At 37.8% G+C, this 6747-nt stretch overlaps 1 long non-coding RNA gene across 2 annotated transcripts in view; it reads right to left on the bottom strand.

Moving 5' to 3' along the window:
- Positions 1-106: 106 nt before the first annotated feature.
- Positions 107-6747, bottom strand: part of LOC139118504 (uncharacterized) — a 263409-nt gene continuing 256768 nt past the window's right edge. The window contains exon 6 of one of the 2 annotated variants that reach the window (XR_011548746.1): positions 107-245. This is a non-coding gene — a long non-coding RNA (uncharacterized lncRNA). Of the gene's footprint in view, positions 246-3025; positions 5273-6747 lie in introns of those variants that run through there. The other variant, XR_011548747.1, reaches the window with a different exon arrangement.

Genomic DNA, 6747 nt, shown 5'->3' with positions numbered 1-6747 from the left:
TCACACTGACCACCCTTTGATAACATAAAATAAAACAGTGACAATGTACAACTATGAAAATCATGCCCTGTTCTGAAATATAAATACTTACTCAAATAAGTACTTACCTCTTGTCAACAACATATTGACACGGCTCTCACATGATACCATTTTTTTCAGACTCCTCTGTGCATCCCATATTTTAAAGATAGGCATCTTTCAGGAATTCCAATTAATGCTTAACCATGAAGTCACTTCCAGTCAGTCTAGAATTTGTAATAATGAGATGCATACATCACAGACCATATTATTCATTTGTTACTTTGGACAACAATATGGTTGACATGGCTATACTCTGATGACACAAAGTACTGACAGCACTGTCAGTATATAGTGCATGCTTTCTAATATCCAGTTTAGATTGTCCCTGACCACACATAACCAAATATCTGGCTAGACTGTGGTTTCCAGGCACAACGCCACATTTTAAGTTGACTTAATTTGTCACTTTTGGTTTTGTCTAGGTCATAGATCAATCTCTGCTTTGCACAGCTATGTAAGCGGTCAAAAATCGCCAATCTGAGTCTCCAAACTGCCACAGCGCATTTCAATCTGCACCCCCATTCTGCGATGCTACGTCTAGCTCTGCCACACGGTTGGGCCAGTTGTGCTGAGATGTGATACTATTACCGGTAGAGTTGGGCGGAGATGTCAAACGGGCATACACTACAGAACTTCCATGAATTTTAGCAATGAATGAATAAGTGAACAAGGAACTGTCATCACTTGAATTGAAAATATGGGCCCTGATGGAAGTAAACCTTGTATTTTCAAACTACCCCTTCTTTGGGAAAATTATGTACACCATGAAGGTATACGTCTTGCTTATACCATATTCTTTTGGACAAAATCAAGCATCAAAAATCTGCAAGTTTTGAGAATTTAGCAACCGCGCTATCGCATTACCGGGCTAATATATTGGATAGCACAACAGGAACGAACACATCAGGCCAAATTAAGCTCCAGCAGAACAGTAGCACATCATGATTGCTTTTGAAGTGCTACAACATAGATAAGATGGACTGTGGTCTAATATAGCTGGCATACATCACTGTAAAATATATATGTACATTTTACCATCACAATGTATAAAAGCTTTACCCATTCATTTTTGCTCCTTTTATCTCCTTGTGCAAATCATCGCCTGTCGGTCGGTGTTTTGCAACACTGTACAATCATTTAAAGTATTCTAGCTATTTCTATACTATTTTTTTGCAATTATTTTCGTCTCTGACATCTCCGCCCAACCATGCATGGGCGTGATATGGAGTGAGTAGAAAAGGCACAGAGGAGCAGTGCAGACTGAACGTGCAGATTGAAATGCACCACATAATTTTGTAGCCCAGACTGCCTATTTCTGACTGTTTACATAAACTGAAAGTTAGTGAAGCCAGCTTTTTCCACATCAGTGTTTGATTACCATTAGTTTGCAATACCAACTCCCAAGTGGAACATTAGTCATTACGGTATACCCTGGTATTTTGACAGTTTTATCATGCCCCTGCAATGTGTATAGGCATACATAATTGTATTCTTGCATGTCATTATAGTTATTCCAATTAATCCTTATCACACTGTTCTCAATTTAAATTTCATCTATACAATAGCAAATCAATCTATTTGAAAATGAAGTATTTGAAGTGCTGTTGAGAATCAAATTGGAAGTCTGATAAAAGAAACATACCGAAAACAGCGCTAGCGTCACTTTAAACAGCAGATATTAATGTCCAGTACATGAAGTATGGGATGCCAACTTCTGACTCGTATTATAGGAATGAACCAGTGTAGTGTACTCAGTTAAGGGCTACTTTAACCCTTTCACCCCCAGTTCCCTGTATACAGGTCCAACTTTACCATAGAAAACAATGGATTTGGGACAAACCATGGTGGCGAAAAGGTTAAAATATTAAGGGAGGTCCTTATGTATTTTCTGTTTTCCAGTTGCAACCTGTTTTTCTGAAGTTTATTTGAGTCAATACTACCGTACTTGGGTTGAACAAAGCTATAGGTACAATTAACAGTTACATAACGGAAAAACATGTTATTCATATACATGTATGATGGCAGAGATTTGTAATCTTTTGATATCATGATTTTAAAATTATTACAAATCTCTGCAATTTAACCATGTTAGAATGAAATACGTTAAAACATGCCCTAGTGATAGCTGATGATTGACATAAATTGTTCAAATACAAGATGGAACATTCCATTCCATTTTAATTAACCCCTTGATACAAACACTTGCAAATATTTCCAGACAGTCACATTACAATGTACATGTGAGTATATATGGCCCAATGATGTTAGTTATATCATCTCAGTTGTGTGAGAGTATTTGTTCATGACACACAGTTTTCCTTTATATTAAAAACAGGTAGAGGCTACTTTGAAATGAGATCTGCATGAGCAACAACTGACAAAGTGTTGGCTGAGGAAAGGATGTAGCTCAGGATATGATGATCAAAATACTCTATCTGGATTTCTTCCACAATAAATATTTTCTTGTGATCATAGCTAAGTATTTTTTTGAGAATACAGAACTGAGGGGTAGTATCTATGTATCGATGAACCAGGCAACAACCTTCACGATATTCATGTCCATGAATAACAACATGACGTGTGGTGTAGATTTCAGAACCATCATTGAAATCATGTCCGGTGATGACTTGCAAATCATTTACAAATTCTGGGTATGTTTCAAGAACACAGACTTCATCACCCTCTCCAACAATATCACCCTCGTACAAGTAGTTATGTGACTGTTCTCCAAAAGAGTCAATCTGTTTGTACCGCATGTACATTTGATGTTTCAAAGCTACACTATAAGTCAAGTTTTTGAAGCACTTCCACCTTTTAGATTTGAAAAAACTATGTTTAGCTTCAAATCTCATGCACCAGTGTTGGCGTGGGGGTCCATAGTTAACAATTTGTAGAGGCAAATGTACCAGGTAATGCATCTTAGGATTATGGAAGATTTCGGGAAGATCTCCTGGAAACACTGAAGTGAGTATAAATCAGCTGTTCAAGACTGCCTGCAGTATCTAGATCTGCACATGGTGAAGTGCACAGAAAAGTAATTTGAATTAATCGGACAAAGTTTACCCATACCAAATCATCCTCTCTAACCCGAGGACCAATGATAAGTGGAAGGATCATGCACAATGTCATCATGGCTGCAGCAGTTTGTTTAATGTCCCCATCACCCATCACCTGACGAGGTTCTAATCTCTCTGGCTTGCTGCTTTGCTGCAAATACGAGTAGGGAAATGATGAAATCTTTGCATTTAGCCATTTGAGAGTAAAATATCTTGCCGTGTTTATGAAATGACATAATGTTAGTTTCATTTCATATTTCACAACACCTTCTAAGAGGATATGCATAGGATCATGCACAAGTCCTGAACACAGTGGGAATCCATTTATATCCAACAAACAACTACTACCGTTGATGCCCCACAATTTGCTCCAATACACTCTTGCTTTGTTAGACAACGTCTTAAACATATTACACCTTTCAACATGCTGATCATGATTTCGGAGTGTGAAAGAATTTCCTGAAAACTTCCCTCTCATGTCAATACCCGAAGCCGAACAAGTCCTGCATGCTTTCAGAGCAAAGGATACACCCTCTTTAAATTTTCCGAGCCACTGTGCAGCCAAAGTGTCATTTGGTGCCATGACTAAAGCCCCTTCTATTAAGCGATCATGTCCATTAACATTAAGCATAACACCTCCACTGGACAACTGATTTATGCTGTTGATGAAATCACACAGAAGGGTACCTACTTCAGACTTTTTTATAGAAACACTTTTCGCAACTGCTAAAAGTTGTATAGAACTTAACCGTGAACGATACTCTGGAGGTATGTTGGCTAAGTAATAATAGAACATTGTCAATTTCTGTTTCTTTACATGGGTGCCAATTGGACTGACAATTTCAATATCATCACAGTTCAGGACAAACTGGAGTGCATTCGGATTTCTTCTGAATAATTGATGATTTTTAATATATGCTCCATCACAAATATCATGCATGACATCTGTTTCACTGTTGTGGGGATTATTCACATAATACATGACTTCAGGAAGTGCAAGAAGGTTAGTCAGGTTTTTTAGAAATGGAATCTGATATCCAACTACCTTCTTTCTGGTTAGGACACCCTTGACTGTAGCATATTTGTATCCCAATATTACTTCAACTGGTTGGACTACATTGAACTGTGAAGTGAAATATTTCAATCTTCGTTTTGAATTCTGTACTTCTTCTACAACACTATAGGCTTCACTTTGGAATTGAATATTTTCAATCAAACCCTCATGAATACCATTTTCAGCGAGTTTCATGCAAAGGTTGAATTTACCTCTTGCATGCAACATTGTATAAGATAAGTTGTACTCTGTAGTACACCATCTACAGCCTTCTCTGTCATGTTGTGCTGCGTGACAAGACTCAAAGCAAACAATCCAAAGTGACGCTGCCAATAGTTACTGTCATCTTGACTTGAGCCAGCTAGACTGACTAAACCTTGCATATCAGTTTCATCCTCATCCTCAATTTCTTGTACTGGTCCTGTCTGATTTGAATGTTTACGACTAACATGCATTTTGAAGGCTGACCAACTTTTTGTAGAGTAATTACAGTTCAGAACTGAACAGGTTGCAATAAAATTACCATCATATCTATGTCTACGTAAAATATGTCTTTTGTACAAATTATAAGATTCACTATGATAGCAACACATAGTGCACTTGAAATTTTGCGTGGTATCCATTCTGTTACTTCTGACATTCAACTAATCTGACAGAACTTTATGGCCTGTGCTGGACAGAGGTCATTTTCACGGGTGATTTGTATGTTCTTAGGCAGTATTTTCATGAATGGAGACAGTAAAACTACAACTGATTCCCCACATAATGACTTAAGTTAAAAGTATTTCCATGATGTTTATTTTTGTTGCTACATGAGACATATGATCACAATTTCCACTTATGTTGAATTGATGGTAATAAGGAATTCAAAATAGCATGCCTATCTTCAAACAAGCTATCAACAGGCACTATAATATCTTATTTGCATATCAACTTGCAAAAATATGGAAATTAATTTTTCACTTTACAATTGTATTGTCACAAATGGGCAATATTATGTGTGCTTTTGATATAGTTTAATGGGGTGAATAACTGAGACAACTACAACTGGTTTCCAACTGCCTGTCGCAGAGTCACATCTCTGAAAATTAACATAAAAAGTACCGTATATCACTCAGTGCTGGGTAGGATTTATGTAGTCCAAATCTTAGAATTCGTACTAGACTAGAATGAGTAAAATCAAAATCAAAAGCTTGAAAACTTCTTGCAGACAAAAGGTCTGGATGCTTCCAAATGATACAATTACAAATTGGCTTTGCATATGAGTTGAACTGGACTAGCTTATGGCAGCATATTTAAGTTCATTTACATATTTGGGGATGAGAACTTGGTTTGAACAAAATACCATCTGCGGCCCAACACTGGGTAAAACGCTTGATATACAACAGTATACGTAAAACTACTATCTTTGTATATTTACAGTATGCGTTCAAAATACGTACATATACTTATAAAATGCAAGCTGCTGAATATACGTAAATATGCGTCAAGTATACATCACGCATATCATTGTCCCACATGGACTGCGTCAGACTCTTTGCAGACGTACGTATATGCTATGTATTCCCCACTGATAGTGTGCGGACAATATACGTTGATTGTATACTCCTGCATATTCAGGAATAGGTTAAATTTGCATATATATTCATGACTGGGTTAAATTTACATATTTATGAAGTTACCGGCTACGTAATGACGCTAGAGAATAAAGCATTGGGTAGGCTGCCATGGCCTCCAGTCGCCTGATTTTTCTCGGCAGCAGTTACTGGCCGGCCAAGTAGTCAGCTGGAGTCAGCTCTCTCGACTTTACGTTAATGTTTTGGAATGGAGACAATAACGCAAAGTCAGTCGCAAGGAAGTGACAGATCTATGAATCCCCGTAGTGCTCAACGCGAACAGTAACTTTACCAACGTAGCCAAAACCTGCTTTCCAGCTTGATTTAGCTTCTGTTGCTATAGACGGCGGCCACTTTGTACATTGATCATGATTTTGCACAACTTTGCAAAGTACAACAAATCTGCAATCGTATGCATACAATTACAAAACATGATTGGCTTGCGAAATACTGGAACTGTCGTTCGAACATACACTGCATGTAAAATCATCACAAGTGCGAACAAGTTTCCTTGTGGAAACACGTGGCCGTGAACGATTCCCAGTTCTTATCATGCATAAATCAATACAAGACAAAGCCTGTGTTCAAAATAAGCTAGGTGATACTAGACTGGCCCCCAGTCGGCTTTTCCAGTAGCAATTTAATACTTGCTGGTTAAGGCGTTCACCCCACGAGCTATGGCAACAGCCTACCAATTAGCGTGACAGTCTGCTGAAGTTTATGCCTTCAATTTATTCTGTTATGATACTAAATACCTCACAGACTTGGAGCAAGTCAAAGTGATAAGGAGAACCGAGTCGATGTGCATTTATATTGGCGTCATTTGTCAGCTTTCATCACAGACAAAGAGAAAACTGCTTTCATGAAAGGGTGAAATATAGAAATCGATCACTTGGATAATTCTCTTTTCTGTTAACTGTGCATAAAGACACAACAAGTC

Source organism: Ptychodera flava, chromosome 19, assembly GCF_041260155.1.
Source record: "Ptychodera flava strain L36383 chromosome 19, AS_Pfla_20210202, whole genome shotgun sequence".
Lineage (NCBI taxonomy): Eukaryota > Metazoa > Hemichordata > Enteropneusta > Ptychoderidae > Ptychodera > Ptychodera flava.
This window is presented reverse-complemented; position numbering and strand designations above follow the sequence as displayed.